The 17,633-nt window shown below is 35.8% G+C and overlaps 1 long non-coding RNA gene across 1 annotated transcript; it reads left to right on the plus strand.

Annotated features, from left to right (window-relative positions):
- The first annotated feature begins 10,334 nt into the window (after positions 1-10,334).
- On the plus strand, positions 10,335-12,244 carry LOC126410561 (uncharacterized). The gene is made up of 3 exons (XR_007574782.1): positions 10,335-10,598; positions 11,100-11,305; positions 12,106-12,244. It is a non-coding gene; the product is annotated as an uncharacterized LOC126410561 (long non-coding RNA).
- The last annotated feature ends 5,389 nt before the right edge of the window (positions 12,245-17,633 follow it).

Raw genomic sequence — 17,633 nt, forward strand, 5'->3', positions numbered from 1 at the left:
ATACATGTTACCTAAAGAGGTCTGATCTAGCACCAATTCTAGCTAGTATCAGGAGTCTGCAAACCAAGCAATCTAGTTGATGCATTGCTTTTAAATTAATTGAATCAAGTAAAAATATCAGGTTCCAACCAGTGTTCTACCTGTAAAGTACCAACACTGTGCTTTCTCCAATATTGCCTACATGTATAATCCTACACCAAACACCAAACTTTTATATATGCATACTTTTTGCCATGTGTGATAACACGCCCATGTGAGATAACAAGCACATGTGTCATAGAGTTGCATGTTCTTCACTAGGAAAAGAACTTCTTCAGTTTCCTCTCTGGCTCTGATTTTACTTTCGCATATATTTCTTCCAAAAGCAACAAAAGAACATGCCAACCTGAAAAATAATAGTTGGACCATCAGTTACTTGTACCAAACAAAACCTTTCAAAGAAGAAAACCCTTGGAATGAGCCAAAGGCTTGTAAATCACAAGTTTCTCATTCATGCCAAGATGTGACCAAGCTATCATCTCCAGTAGTTTTTCTATAGTTCCACATCCTCATAACGTCTTGAAGACAACTGCGATACCCAAGTGGAATATTTGAAGAATGATTGCATATCTACTATGGCTTTATATTTTCATAATTCATACTTTACTAGGGAAAGGAATAACAGCAACTGCTTGCCATGCCATTTCTTCTTTGCTTAGTTGATCAGAGGTTCCATTGCATCACATAAAGTAAAGGTGCTCAGGCAATCTCTTTCAATTACATATACATGTGATTTTGAAGTCTTTTTTTTCTCAAATTTCCAAGAATCTCTCTCTCTCTCTCTCTCTCTCTCTCTCTCTCTCTCTCTCCCCCCCCCCCCCCCTCTTCTCTATCTCTCTCTCTCTCTCTCTTGCTAGACGGCCTATTCTGCTCTCAGTTTTTATGGCTCCCATCACAGCACCCCTAAAAATAGTTCCCCATTCTTGTCCCTTGGAATGTCTGGCAACTGACATTTCCCCGTTTTTTTCTCTTTCTGCTCACCATCCACCCTTCAGTGTTCTTTTTTTATTCACTAGCCTAATGGCTTTCTTGGAAGTTTTCACATAATGGACTACAGAGGGAGATGTTGAACCATAATCTTCGCAGCCAATTGAATTACGTGAATAATAGAGAATCTAATCTATATATTCTTCACATATCATAAGATGCATGCTAAGTGTTGGAGCATTCAGACAGCCTAGAGACACGTGTTGAAGGCAACACCTACCAAGGATTTGAATATTTGGACTGATATTATAAATGCCTACAGAATAAATAACCTTAGTATATATGGAACATTTTACTTTCTTGGAATGGATGAAACATGATGCTTTTATCATTTTACTTATGTTGTGCTTATAATTCATGAGAACTGGTATACAAGAAAAAGAAGAATCATTTAAGTTTGCACAAAAGCAGAAAATGTGGTATCTTGTGATGCTTTATTTCATTGATTAGATCACAAAGTTGTTGTTTAATTGTTATTAATTTTAATGTCAAATAATATCATCTATTTTTTCAGTTTTATAATACATAAAGTGTTTGCTTTATCTCAAATTTGTAAAATAAGATGCTTTGATTGTCAAACTTTATCTACTGAGTTGGTTCATTTGGTCATTTATTACATGATTATAGACTTTCTTCCAAACAGTGAGAGGATGCCGAGCATGGTCATAGTCCTTCATAAGAGTGGTTGCTAATTCCAATGGTCAATCTGTTTTTCTCCCTTTTTCTTGATGCTCACTCGTCAAACACCTAAAAACCTTTCAAGCTTATTCATTCCAATAGTTCAAAAGCTTATTTTTCAAATTGTTGTTTAGTTTAAAAATAAATAAAACAGAAATTATTGTATTATTAAAAACAAACTAAAACATAAAAATATCATCACCATTGATTATTTTTCTCATTCATAAAACCTATCAAATTTTAGAATGAGATGACCTTTTCTCTCTTCCACTCTTTACTAAGGAAACTTTTCTGTACTAAATTAAGGTGTATAATTATAATTTTTACTACATGATTATAAATTTTGTTCCAAGAAGTGAGTAGATGACAATCGTCCTCAAAAACCTCTACAAGAGTGGCTGCCAATTCCAATGATCACTGTTTTTCTCTTTCAAAATTTTATTTAATTTAGAAGTAAATAGAACAAAATCATGGAAGTATTATAAAAAAAATAAAAAAAAAAATGTCACAGTTGATTATCTACAATTGTTTTTCTCTCATCCTCTCGCATAGCCATCAAACACCCAAAAATGTCTCCACTCAAACTTTTTATAGTTTACCTATGAAAAAACTTGTGTAAGAGACTAGAGGAGCACTGAACGAGATCGAGGAGGGAGAAAAACGAATTGGGCACAGAGAGAATGGAAATAGAGAGAAAGAAAAGAGACAAGAAAAAAGAGAATAGCTTGCTACTTTTCATTGATCTTTCACACTTATATACAAGATTTCAACAACATTTGGCTCATCTTATCCCAAAACTTTCAAGCTCATCCAATGCTGCAGCTTCACGCGAGTTCATCTAAATGAAATGCTTATCCTTAAGACAAGCAACAAATAAGGAGAAGATGAGATAAGGAAAATCTTTTTTTAACACTTCCCCTCAAACTGAGCAGAAAGATTTCTTACACTCAGTTTGGATAGAAGATGATTAAATGATTCCTTGCCTAAAGCCTTAGTGAATAAGTTTGCCAGCTGATCTTTGCTGTTAATGTAACTGGTTTTCACTAGACCTTGATTTATTTTTTCTCGGACCACATGACAGTCTAAATCTATATGCTTGGTACGTTCATGAAAAACTGGATTGGCTGCAATATGCATGGCAGCTTGATTGTCGCAATATAGATTTGCCAGTTGTGAATGTCTCACGCCTAGATCCGTCAACAGGAACTTTAAACAACTCACTTCACATAAGGCATTTGTCATTGCCCAGTATTCTACTTCTGCAAAGGAGCAAGATACTATGGGCTGTTTTTTTGTCTTCCATGAAATTAGAGAATCACCAAGGAGAACACAGTAACCAGTTACTAACCTTCGTGTTTCATGACACGCCACCCAATCAGAGTCACAGAATACACTCATTTGAAGATTAGTTTGTTTGCTAAGGACAGTGCCTTGTCCTGGCTTCAACTTGATATACTTGACCACTCTTAATGCAACTTGAAGATGTATCTCACGTGGTGTTTGCATGAAACAACTTAACAAGTGAACTGCAAATTGAATATTGGGCCTTGTTATACTTAAATAGATTAGTCATTCTACTAGCTTCTATACGTAGTCGGATCTCTTAGCAACTGACTTTGTGTGGAGTCGAGTCCGTGCTTTTGTTCCATTGGAAATTCCATGGCTTGGCACCTAACATACATGTTTCGCTTATAATGTTGAGAGAATACTTTTGCTGCGAAACATAAATTTGTATGCTTGAACGGGCAATTTCTAGACCCAAAAAATATTTAAGAGTACCAAGATCTTTCATACGAAATTTTTGACATAAAAATTGCTTAAATTTGTCAATCTGCTCCTTGGTGTTGCCCGTACTAATAAGGTCATCCACATAAACAAGAACAACAACAAAAAAATTGACCTTGTTTGTAAGTGAACATTGTGTGATCAGCCTTTGATTGACTGAATCCAAACTCCACTAGTGCCAACAATAACTTGTGAAACCAATTTCAAGGAGACTGTTTGAGACCGTAAAGAGATTTATGTAATTTACATACTAGATTCTCCTCCTTACGGTCATATCCTGGTGGAACTTGCATATAAACTTCTTCAAGTAAATCGCCATGAAGAAAGGCATTATTCACATCCATTTGGTATAGTAACCAATCATTTGCCGTAGCAACTGAAAGTAAAGTTTGGACAGTTACCATTTTTGCGACTGGTACAAATGTCTCATTGTAGTCGAGTCCTTCATATTGGGAATAACCTTTGGCAACCAGTTGTACCTTGTATTGCTCAATAGTACCATCTAATTTGAACTTGATTTTGTAAACCCACTTACAACCGATGGGCTTAACTCCTTCTAGCAATGTGGTCATCGTCCAAGTGTTGTTTTCCTTTAGTGCACTAATTTCTGAGTTCATTGCCTCTCGCCACTCCCTATGTCCAATTGCCTCTTCAAAGGTTTTTGGTTCAGATGTGGACACTATGGCTACTAAGAAACGAGAGTGTTGAGGAGAGAAATGAGAAAGTGAAATAAAGTTAGAAAGAGGATACCTTGTACCTTTCATTTCACTATACGTCGAGATACCATTGATCGAGGGAGCCGAAATAAGAGAGCAATAGAAATCTCGCATCCAAGTAACTAGCCGTTTTGGACGAGTGGATCTTCTCAATGATTTGGTGGGCTCTGGTTCAGCAATGGAGCTTGATGCACTCGATTGAGGTGGTTGAACAACCTCACTTGATGACTTAGGTAATGGGTCATTGTCATGATCAATGGACAGATCTGGTGGGTTATGATTTTGTTTAGGTGTAGGTGTATTTGGGCTGTTGTTATCATGAATAATGTTATCCAAGGGACTAACTTAGTCAACTTGAGTAATTGGCAAAGACAATACGGGCAAACTTTCATTCTCTCTTTCTTGTTGGAAGGGCCAAATATTTTTATAGAAAAAAACATCTCGATTAGTAAAAAACCTTTTACTTTTTAGATCATATACTTTGTATGCTTTCTGTCCTTCAGGGTAACAAAAAAATATGCATTTATGAGCTCTAAAATCAAATTTATCTCTACTGTGGTCATTGTTTGTAGCATAACAAAGTGATCCAAAAATACACAAATGCTTGAAGTTTGGTTTTTTGTTAAACAATTTTCCAAATGGTGACTTTCCTTTCGAAACCAGAGTTGGGATGCAGTTGATTAAGTAAGCTGCTATTCAAACACACTCTCCCCAAAAATGTTTTGGTAAATTTGCGTCAAAACGCAATGCTTTAGCAATTTCTAAAAGATGTCAATGTTTTCGCTCTACTACTTCATTCTGTTGTGAAGTAGCGACACAACTGTGTTGTTGTAAATTACCTTGCATTTGAAAGAAAGATTTTACTTCATATGAAAAAAATTTAGACCCATTATCTGAGCGAACATTATTAATACAGACTCCAAACTGATTTTTAATCATGGCAAAAAAAAAATTTCATGAGATGAAATGTTTCATGTTTATGTCTCATTGGAAAAACCCATGTAGATCTTGTATATTCATCAACTATACTTAAAAAATAATGTGCTCCAGTAAGAGTGGACTGAGTATATGGCCCCCAAATATCACAGTGTATTAACTCAAAAGGCTTTGATGTTTCAATACTACTTAAATCAAATTTTAAGTGAGTTTGCTTTGCGCGATGACAAGGATCACAAAAAATTTCTTTATTCAAATCACAATTCAAACCTGTATAAGAATCAACAAGCTTAAGACAAGAAAGAGAATGATGACTGAATCGCCTATGCCAGGGAACTTGGGAAGAGGACACAATGAAGCAGCTTGTGGATGAAGTCATTGGATCGAGTTCATATATGTCTTCTCTTTCTTTACCCTAACCAATTGTCATCCTTGACGCCAGGTCCTGCAAGACACAATGGGTAGGAAAGAAAGTTATGGAACAATTTAGTGTTTTGGTCAATTGACTCACAGAGAGTAGGTTCACTTTGAAAGAGAGAATATGCATGGAATTTTCAAAAGTGAAATGTGGTAGTTTAACATCACCAGATTGATGACCAGTTATTGTATGTCCGTTAGGTAAGTTTATAGGTACTTGGCAATTTGTTGGTTTTTGAACTAGAGAATTATCGGCACAAATGTGCTTATTTGCTCTGGAATCGATAATCCAAGGAAGATGGGATGAACGTATATTACCTGCAAAATTGATAGAGGCAGGCGGAGTTCTAACAATTGATAAGAGTTTATGATACTCATCCATAGTGAATGAGGGTACAACTTCCTTGGAAGATTGACAGCCAAAGAAACTAGGCTTGCATGGGGGTCCACCAGCCTTTGTTTATGAATGGTAGCTGGAACAAGTGGTGGCCGAAAGTTGGGATCAAATATCACCTAGGAACTTTCATAGCCATTAGTATCTTCCAGTCTGCCAATATTCTTTGTTGTCAACACCATGACTGCTCCTCATTGGAAAAAAAAAAAAACAGAGAGCCTGCACTATTTCTGTTATGATGGAGCAGAGTCGTGGCCTCCGGACACCAAAAACACTTGGATTAAGAGAAGAGAAACGCCGCAAGGAAGGCGGCAGAAATCTAGAAGATCCGGTGGACACAAGAATCTCCTCTCGGCAGCTCTTGTTCTCAGCTTACAGGTTCAGCTCTATAGCAGGTTCTCTCAACCCTTCACTAGTCGCAAACTCAAGCAGTCATATTTTCTTGTGTTCAGAGCTCAAGAGGAACCCAACATGAATGAGTATTGAGGATTCAATTGCCGGCTTTGCACTGGCAGTCGCAGGATTCCGTTACGGCTCTGCTTCTTAACTCTATTTCCTGCTCCTTCTTCGACAACAGACTCACAAACAACAAGATTACCTCCAAGCACAGCAAAAGATCATGTTCTAAACATGAGAATAATCAAGCGAACATAAGGATTGGAAACGTCACCAGATTTCTCAGAAAAACCCAATCTTTGGCACAATTGGGAAAGCAGAAGAGAAACCGGTCGTGGTTGTCGTAGACGGCTTCCTGAGTTGCAGGCGATGAGAAAGGCATCGGGTGCTCTCTGGTCTCCTCTATTCGCGTGGCTTCTCTATTTCAAGAATCAGAAGGGAGGAGGAAAGGTCTTGTCTGACAAAGTGAAGAGCGGAAGCAGCACGCAGCAGACGAGAGGCTAGACACTTATCGTCTCTCGTTGGAACACCTCGCTGAAAAGAGGGAAGTCCTAGGAAGTGCGAGGAGCAGCGGCGGCAGTGACAGCCCTAATCAGGCGACGGCTGGCAACGTCTACGTCATCTGGCATTACCGAAAATCAGGCTTAATCAGGCAGCAAATAAAAAGGAGGGCGTTGGTTGATCATCTGCAGTGATGGCCCTCAAGTTTCCGAAACAAGAAAGGATGGCACACAGGCAGCCCTGTGGAATCTCCCCTTTCTCTCTTTAGCTCTGATACCATGTGAAAAAACTTGTGTAAGAGACTAGACGAGAGTTGAACGAGATCGAGGAGAGAAAAAAACGAATTGCGCACAGAGAGAATGGAAATAGAGAGAAAGAAAGGAGACGAGAATAAAGAGAATAGCTTGCTACTTTTCATTGATCTTTCACACTTATATACAAGATTTCAACACCATTTGACTCATCTTATCCCACAACTTTCTAGCTCATCCAATGCTGCAGCTTCACGCGAGTTCATCCAAATGAAATGCTTATCATTAAGATAAGCATCAAATAAGGAGGAGATGAGAAACACACTTCATGTAGTGACCTTGAATTTTCCTCTTATGTAAGAGCTTTGAATTCAAAGGTTTATCATATTTTGGTGTCCACATTATGTTTTAGATTTCAAATTTAGATTCAAAGTGTCGCACTAAGATTCAAAATGAAAAATTCGGAGTTTGAAAATAATATAATGGTAAAAGTGTAATTATTTAATTTTGTGCATCCAATATTTTTGGGTAAATTCCATTTTAATATCCTAAGATATTTACGTATGAGGGAATGGACCTCCCTGAAATTTTAAATTTAACTCCTAAAGAGTGGGAATTATTCCTATTTAAGACTTCATTATTCTTAAGTAGTGGGTGGCTACCATAAAATGATAGCTTATTATGCAAATAATTTAAAATAACCAATTTTTTACTTTAAGAAGAGTTGAAGAGTTGTGGAAAAATATATCATCAAAGATTACGAATAATAATGACATAATTGCCCATCCTCATGTCTATTTTTTTCCCTTTGTATATAATAAATAAGGAATTTATATTATGTATTCTATTCAAATATGTTTGAGAGCTAATTAAATAAACGCTTTGTGGTGTTTTGGACCTTTAGAAATTATACGCCCTTTTAAATTTTGAAGTGACTCTTGGTTATTTTAAAGTAAAAAAATGAGTGCATTAGAATGGTGGGCTTAGAAGGCATTTATTTCAGTAACTCTCACCTTAGGTAAGACCTATAAAAGGGGGTTTTAAGACACCTCCCAACCTCATTCCCACTTTTTTGCTGATAGAGTAAAATCTGGAGGCCCTTCTTTTGCTTAGATAAAGTATTTCTACTCAATATTTGGCTAAGCACCCAACCCTTATGAACTTAGCTTAAGTTCTAAGCATTTTTGAGCAGAAAAAGAGGTCATATAAGGTGTCAGAAGGCTCATATAGCAAAAACAAAGTAAGTCTAAGGAGGAAAGCTAGAGTCATGGATATGTCGGTGGTCTTGGTTCCAAAGGAAGTCGTTCTTTGTGTATTTTGCCAAACCAGTAGGTACCTGGTGCTTCTTTAAGTGCTTTAGGATTTATCTATAATAAATTATGTGTTGACGAAGGTAAATTTCTATAGGGTTCTAATCAAGTTGCCCATAAAGTAATTTAAAGTTAGATTCACTGAAAAAGCTAACAAGTAACATACAATGGTAGTTAAACAAGAATCCATGCTAGACTAGATTGTTTGTTTACTTTATGATCTTGTAAATTATGCTCGAATTGCTTTATTATTTTGGAAATGAGTGTTTGATTATGGATATTGAAGAGAGAATAAGTTGAATGTAATGCTTGGAATCTCTACGGTGTTTAAGAATAAGTTCGATATATGCATACAATATGATTGCTGATTGAGTTATACTATTGTTACAACATAGTTGTGTTTTAATAATGATAGAAATTTATTTCAAAGCAATTTATGACAAACAAAAATAGTCTGAAAATTTTGACATACTGAACAAACTATACTATTAATTTCATCAAAGATGGATTTATGGTTTGTTCATAAAAATCCCTCAAATTATACCTCATTTTCAAATCCACGTAGTTTTCATTTTCTTACAGACTGTGGTGGAAAGTTTATTTCTGCAAATATATAGGCCAAAATTAGTAAGACTAATTGAGATTGAAAGCTAACATCTTCATGCATGTTCACCTCAAGAATCTCGGTTATTGGATTTTTGGTTATTATTGAAACTACTATGATTTATGCTTTTTTTTTGAATGGTATTGAGCTGCTGAATTTCAATAAATCATCACATATTCAAATGAAGTTGAGTTTTTCAGTGTTTCTTCTCAAGTGATTCATGTTGCTGGAGAATATTTGACAAAGGCTAAAACTTTATGTTTGATTTTATATGTTTTTTAATTTCAAACAAATATTCAATTCTATTAAAAGGGATTTTATCCAATTCGACTCTGGTTTAACAAAAAAAAATTTAAAAATTACTTTTAATTTTTTTTCAATGAAAATTGGACATTTAGTTCTTGGCACCTCACTCCAGAAAATTTAACTTCTCTATTTCCCTTGCAAACATAGTGTTTAAGTTAGTATTCTAGCTGAGTTAAATTATAAACTATTATGTAAGGCTCATCTCTGAAAATTACTAAGTCTAAATTATGATTAAAGTATGACTTTTGTATAAATGTATTTCTTTTTTATTTATGGATTTTATTGGAAATGAATTGTATGAACATAGTATATATAGAGACCCAACAACTCATATATTGCTTAGAAAGAACGCTTAAGTGCAAAGATGTTATAGCACAAAAATGGGTTTTGACCATATTTCCATGTTAAAAGATATGAAAGAAAAGTTACATGAATTATGTTTATTTAGATAAAAACAATTGTAGTGTTTGGGTGTGTTAATTTCTTATAAATTTTGTAATATTTATTATTAGTTCACAGACCAAAATGTTTTGAATACTTGAACAAAAAATGGTTCTTCAATCTACTTGGAGTGTATGAGGTACAATGGGTCTGAGACCATCATTGTGTATTTTGGAGAGCAAGGCATCTTCTTTTGATCCACCCAACCTAGATCCTTAAGAGGGCGTTTGATGGTCACAGGACACACGGAACAGGACACGCGTGTTCTGTTCCATTGAGTTTTACATCAAACACCGTCCACAGAACAGGATGGACACGACGGACAGTTGGACAGGGACTATAAATTATTCTTTGTTCCATGCTGTTCCGAGCTAACCCTCGGAACAGCGTGGAACAGAACAGCCTCCTGCCCCCGATCGGCCCTCGCTTTCTCTCCTCCTCCGTCTCTTTGGCGAGCTGGTCACCCTTTCTCTTTCTCTCCTTCTTCTCCGTCTCTGCCCCCGAGCTGCCCTCGCCCTCGTCGAAAGATCACTGTATATTTTAACTGCGAAATCTGTCACCGATCAATCTAGTTTGCTCTCCTTCTCCATCGTCTTCGGCTTTCCTGCATCTTATGTTATCGTCTTCCGCAAGGAAAAGGAGGATGAGTTCTATAGGAACCAAGGGCGGGCATGGGAAACTGAAGTCATCTAAGTCGGTATTTCGGTCGCAGAAGGCCAGTCTGCAATTTCCGGTGGGTAGATCGCCCGATTTCTCAAAGCCGGAAAGTATGTTGAGCGAGTTGGTGCGGGTGCGCCTCTCTACCTCTTTTCCATGCTCGAGTATCTCGCAGCCGAGGTATTGATTAAAAGGAAGTTATGATATTCGTTTCTGATTATATGTCTTTGTTCGTTAGATTGTTTTCTAATGATTCAATCTAGGGTTTTCGTTTTTAAATCTGTGATTCGGTGCGATCTTGAATCAGTTCCTTTTTCCACCGATGTTTTCTTTTCATTCTTCCAACGAGTGAGTGACTATTGCCCCTAAAACCGATGAAAGAAATGGCTGTTTTTATTTCCAGTTTGTCTTTCGCTTGTAGTATTTGGTTTCCCCTTTTAGTATGTGTTGGTGGAGAACGAAAAGGAGTCTTTAGTTGATGTTCTTAGTCTTGGAACTTCTTCCTGATTTTTTTTCCATCTGGAAAATAAAAGCGATCCCTTTTGGTCAGTTTTGTTTTTGCCTATTATTTTCTTTTGAAGATTCGTTCTATTTAGCAACATCACAATCTTTTCCTCTTCATTTTGTTTTGTTGTTCTCTGGATCTCATTGAATTTCTTTCCTGTATAATCTGTTGGGGAGTTCGATCTACATTATCTAATTTGGTCGACCGGATCATTGATGACCACATGGCGAGGATGGGGAGCAAAGCTGACCAACACCCCGACAAGGTGGATGAGCTTCTAGCCTTTATCGGAGATGTTGCCTTTGCAGGAACAGGGGATGCGCCGGATGAAGCTGCCCTCTCTATAAAGCTCACAAGAGATAACATCAAAGCCATAATCATGGTAATCTTCATCCCCCTTTCTCTCCTTCTCTCTCATTCTCTCTCTGCATAGAGCCACTTCGCCGTGGTGGATTTTTCTGCCTGAACTTTTTCTTTACATTTTCCGACTTAGTAATTATAAATATAAAAGGTCATGAATGAAAAGAAAGGGAAGCAGATTCATGGGTGGTTCAAAATTTTCTGTACGATTATGTCTTCTTCTTGATTTGATCATGCTTACAAAATGTTTGATGATGCATTAAGTACTAATTCATGGAATCATGGTGCTTGAGGCTCAAGTGTGGTTTATGCAAAGATAGATCATTTGGTTTGAACGACTACCATTAACTATACATCCTTTTAACTATACATCCTTGAGATCCTTCTATTGTGATTCTTGATATGCATAACCATACCGCCATACCTTTTATGTGTGGTTGCCTTTTCATGTACAACATTGTTTCAATTTCCTTTTGGAAAGTTCATAAAACGATTGAAATATGTGAACCTAGGATCCTCTTGAGGATATGTATAACCACTTTTGGTAAAAAGCAGCTCTCCAAAACCTGGAGCATACCAAGTCCTTGCTATATAAAAGTTACGTTCAGGATACCTATATGCAGTTTTATGTTTCATACACCAAATGTCCTTAGTGCATGCAAGTGTAGGCATGCATTTGGTAATTTGGTGTGCAGATACAACTTTTGACTTTTTGAAAGAATACATGATGACACCAGCCCCTCAATATTTCTTTTTCGATTATCAGTTTCTAGTTTGTATTTATTGAGTCTGCTTCTAAGCATATGGTGAATGTGTAAGTAGGTGCTTGGAGGAAGGGGCAGAGGAGTTCATAGTGAAGCCGGTGAAGCCCTCTGATTTGAAGAGGTTGAAGGATTATCTTGTTGGGAAGAAGGTGGTGGAGCAAGTAGGAGAGGGGATTCAAGCTCAATCGTGCAAAAGGAAGCTGCCCTCCTCCCCGTTATCACCATCACCATCGTCCTCATCTTTACTGCCATGCAATGACCTTGATGTCATTCCCCCTGCATCACCCTCTTCATCGCAGCCTCCATGGCCAGACTAGACTCTCAGTCGGCAACTGTTGACTCCTGGCATAGCTCTCCATCGAGCTCTCTCTCCCTCTCTCTCTCTCTTCAGTTTTAATTTTGTAATGGCAATTTGAAGACATGTACAAGAATCATGTAAAAAGGAAGATTAAGATATGTTCATACAGAATGAATAAAAAGTCTTCTTTTTTGGATAGGTCTGCTTTGATTTTGTTTTTTATTTTTTTCCCTCTTCATGATGAGGGCATATCTCAACTTCTCAATTTATGAGATGGTATGATTCGACCAAGTTGGAGTACTTAAAATTTTCTTATCTATTGTTGTATTTCTAAACTGACAGAAAGCACAAGCTATTGATGTAGTCTGAAACTGTGGAGGTTATTCATCGTTCCTTGTTTTCGATATCTTAAGTTCGTGCATAGCCTGCATCTTATCTCATTATTGCACGTCAATTTAAAAGGGCTTATAATTCTTATTCATATAGGTAAAAGTTAAAACAGACAGAACGGATGATCGGACAAAACAAAAACAAACGCCAGACAGGACTGACAGAACAGACAGAACAGACATATGCAAAACAAACGCTGGACAAGAGAAACATAATGTTCTGTTCTTAAGATCATCAAACGGTGGACAATGAACATCATTGTCCATAAGAACAGGACAGTAGTCTGATGGACAGGACGTCCTGTCTGTCCTGTCCCAATGGACAGCAATCAAACGACCTCTAAGGGGAACCAGACCTACCATGAGTCCTAGGTGAGATGGTCTTAAACTTCTTGAGTAAGTGGTGAGATCTCATAAGGTAGTAAGACAAGTTAGTATGACACTCCTTGATCAAAGGTCACCCCTAACTTGAAAAGAAAATTGGATCTGCATACCCATGATTATCAATTGATTGAGTTGATTGTGAATACTTGTGATGTATTTTATAGAACAAATTTCATTGTTCTATCATGTGCCACAAATTCTATTTTCAAATGCTCCAATTGCCCTTATAGATTTAATAAATCACATATTCAAGGAACAACTAGACCAATTTGTAATTGTATTTATTGATGATATTTTGGTCTATTCTCATGATGAGAAGGAGCACCACAAACACCTTAGAGTAGTGCTAGAAATCTAAAGACAAATCCAACTTTAAGCCAAGTTATTGAAGTGTGAATTTTGGTTACATGAGGTAATATTCCTAGAACATGTTATCTATGAGAAATGTATGGCAGTGGACCCAACTAAACTCGAAGCAGTTTGCAAATGAGAGCAACCAAAGACTGTTAGTGAGATTTGAAATTTTCTTAGTTTAGCAGGCTGCTATTGAAGATTTATCAAGGATTTCTCTAAAATTGTTTCACCTATGACCAAACTTTTGAGAAAATGAGAAAAGTTCAATGGAGTTCAGAATGTAAAGCAAGCTTTCAAACACTTAAGGAGAAATTAGTATTGCACCAATGTTAACCTTACCAAAAGATAAACTAAAGGTGGGTTTGTAGTCCAGATGCATCAAAAAGTGGACTAAGGTGTGTACTAATGCAACATGAAAAGATAATTGCGTATGGATCTCAACAACTTAAGAATCATGAGAAAACTATCCAACTCATGATCTTGAGCTGGCTACAATAGTATTTGCATTAAAGCTATGGCATGACAATTGTATGGAGAGGAATTTGATGTGCTTTCAGGTCACATATCTCTCAAGTTATCTTTTCTTTGAAGGACTTGAACATGCAGCAATGAAGATAGTTGGGAGTTTTTAGAGGACTATGACTTCAAAATTTTGTATCACCTATGAAAAGCTAATATGGTAGCAGATGCATTTAGTAAAAAACTAAATCAAAATTATCTCCTTTAGTTTGTCATTGTTGGAAGCTATTCAGATTTGATCGAGTGGAAACCATTTCAAGTGAAGGAAAAATAAAAATATTTTTCTCTAGAAGCTCAACCAAAACTTCTCGATATTTATTATTTAGTTAATCACTGGGACCTTTGACGGCCTCCGCCCTACCTGCTTTGTGAGTGTGTGCTTTCTGAAAGAAGGGAACTTGTCAAGGTCCTATGAAATCAAGGTTTGACAGATGAATTGTTGGATCGAGTTCAAAATGTGCAAGAGAAAGGAGTGGAGTATGATAGGATAGCAGCCAAGATGAAAGGAGAGTATCTAAAGGAGGATGGAAGCCTTTGGTTGGGAAAAACGATTTGGATAGCCCTCAATCAAAATAAAGAAAAAAATTATGGACCAGATCCATAGATTCAAGTATACTATCCAACCTGCAAGAAATAAAATGTATAAGGATTTGCGAAAAATGTTTGGTGGGGTAGGATGAAGAAAGATGTTTGCTGATTATGTGGCTAAGTGCTTAACTTACCAATAAGTTAAGATTGAACATCGAAAACCATGATGGCTTACACAAAAAATGAAAAATTTCAGTATGAAAGTGGGATGACATTACAATGGATTTCATTGTTGAGAAGATGCTATTTAGGTAGACAGATTGACAAAGTTTGCCCATTTTATACGAATCAAAGTAAATCAATCGCTAGAAAGCTTAGCTGATCTGTATATTAAAGAAATTGTGAGGTTGCATTGGAGTTCCTTTGTCAACTATATCTCATAGGGACCCTCGAATCACATTGATATTTTGGGGACAATTGCAGAATGCTGGAACAAAGTCAAAAGCTTTGCACAACTTTCATCCTCAAACTGAGGGGATCATTCAAACTCTTAAGGACATGTTGCGGGCTTGCACTTTAGAATGGAATGGTAGTTGGGATAAACATGTGAAACCAACAAAATTTGCTTACAATAATAGTTACTATTCTAGTATTGGGATGGCTCCTTTTGAGGCATTGTAAAGAAGACCATGTTGATCTGGATGGAAAACAGAGATACGACCAATGTGAAGGATTCATGGCAACATCATGGAATAGAAGAACGCACTTGAACCTGCAATGAAAGAGAAATACCCTAATCTATTCTAATTGTATTGAATTTTGAGGAAAAAAATCCTTTTGTGGGAAAATGATGTAAATACCTTGAACTTTTCTTTTCTTAAGAACTATTAATTCAAATGTTTATCATATTTTGGAGTCCACACATTACATTTTAGATTTCAAATTTGGATCCAAAATGAAACATTGAGATTTGAAACGAAAAAATCTAAGTTTGAAAATAACATAGTGGCAAATTGTAATTATTTAATCTTTGCACACCTAATATTTTTATCAAAATTCCATTATAGTATCCTAATATGAGAGGATGGACCTCCTTGAAACTTTAAGTGTAACTCCTAAAGTGTGGTTATTATTCTTATTAAGACTTCACTAGTCTTAAGTAGTGTGTTGTTACCGTAAAATGTTATCTTATTTATACAAATAATTAATTATAAGTTGCTCTTAATGTGTATAGAAATTGAGCTTAATAGAGAATAATTATGAAAAAATATATCATTAATAATTAAGAATAATAATGACATAATTGCTCATCCTCATTTCTAATTTTCCTACCATATATAATAAATAAGAAATTTTATATTATGTTATCTATTTAAATATATAAAAGGGGGTTTTAGAACACCTTCCAACATCCATTCCCACTTTTTTGCTGATAGAGTAAAATCTGGAGACTCTTCTTTTGTTTGGATAGTTGGATATAGAGTATTTCTACTCAACATTTGTCTAAGTATCCAACTTTTATGAACTTAGATTAAGTTATATTCAAGCATAAAAAGAGGTCATATAAGGCGTCAGAAGGCTCATACAACAAAGACCAAGTAAGTTTAGGGAGGAAGGCTAGAGTCTTGGATCTATCAGTGGTCTTGTTTCCAAAGGAAGTTGTTCTTTTTGTACTTTGCCAAACGGGTAAGTACCTTGTACTTCTTTAAGTGCATTAGGATTTAGCTTTAATAAATTATGTATTGACCAAGATAAATTTGTTTACAGAATTTTGATGAAGTTGCTCATAAAGTAATTTCTACCCAAAATTTGGGTAAGTACCCAACCCTTATAGACTTAGCTTAAGTTTCAAGCACTTTCAAACATAAATGGAGGTCATATAAGGCGTTGGAAGGCTCATATAGCAAACACAAAGTAAGATCAGGGAAGAAGGCTAGAGTTATAGATTTGTCAGTGGTCTTGGTTCCAAAGGAAGTCATTGTTTGTGTATTGCCGAACCACTAGGTACCTTGTACTTCTTAAGTGAATTAGGAGGTATCTATAATCAATTACATATCAACCAAGATAAATTTGTATAGGATTCTGATCAAGTTGTCTAAAAAGTAATTTAGAGTTAGATTTGCCACAAAAACAAAGGTACGACAACTAACCTACATTCATAGTGAAACAAGTTTGCATGCTATAGTTGGTTGTTTGATTATTTTATGATTGTGTAAATTATGTTTGAATTGCTTTATTATTGTAGAAATGAGTATTTTATTGTGGATATTGAAGAGAGAATAAGCTGATTGTAATGCTTAGAATCTCTATTGTGTTTAAACATAAGTTCGAGATATGCATACAATATGGTTACTTATTGTATTATACTATTGTTACAACATAGTTGAGTTTTAATAACGATAGAAATTTATTTCAAAGCAATTTATGACGCAAAAATATGCTAGAATTTTGGTACTAAACAAACTGTAACTATTAATGAATTTACGGTTTGTTCATAAAATCCCTCAAAGTGGACCCATTTTTAAATCTGAGTAGTTTTTGTTTTTTGAGAAAGTGTGATGAAAATTTTATTTCTCCACATATATAAACCAAAAATTAATAAGACCTAAGATTGAATGGTGATTCTAGCTTTCTACAGTCTCTCAGCTATCTAATATGCATCGTTTGATCTAACATGATTGACAATTAAGAGAAAAATAACGAGAAAAAGGTAATGAGTATTTTTGTCATTAAGAGTAGTTTACACTTTTTTCTCTTTGTTTTCTCTCAACCATCTATCTTTTTTAGATGGATAGATGGATGACCTTGGTTAGATGGCTGGATGACTATATTTAACTAGAGCCATCGTTCACTCTCTCTCTCTCTCTCTATTGTAATTTTTTTTATGTGACATTGTTTTACTACCTTGTTGGTAATTGTGTTGGGAAAATGAAACGGTTCTCACCCTCTTCTTGTTATATTCAATAAATAATGATATGGATCAGAACCAAAACTGATGATCTGGATCGTCTCGTCTCTTGGACATCAACTTTTGTGAATTCTTTGTTTTTTGTTGAATAAATTTGCATAGTGAAAAGAAAGACTCAACAATGGAAAAAGAAAGTCTGTTTTATA

Source organism: Nymphaea colorata, chromosome 11 (genome assembly GCF_008831285.2).
Source record: "Nymphaea colorata isolate Beijing-Zhang1983 chromosome 11, ASM883128v2, whole genome shotgun sequence".
Classification (NCBI taxonomy): domain Eukaryota; kingdom Viridiplantae; phylum Streptophyta; class Magnoliopsida; order Nymphaeales; family Nymphaeaceae; genus Nymphaea; species Nymphaea colorata.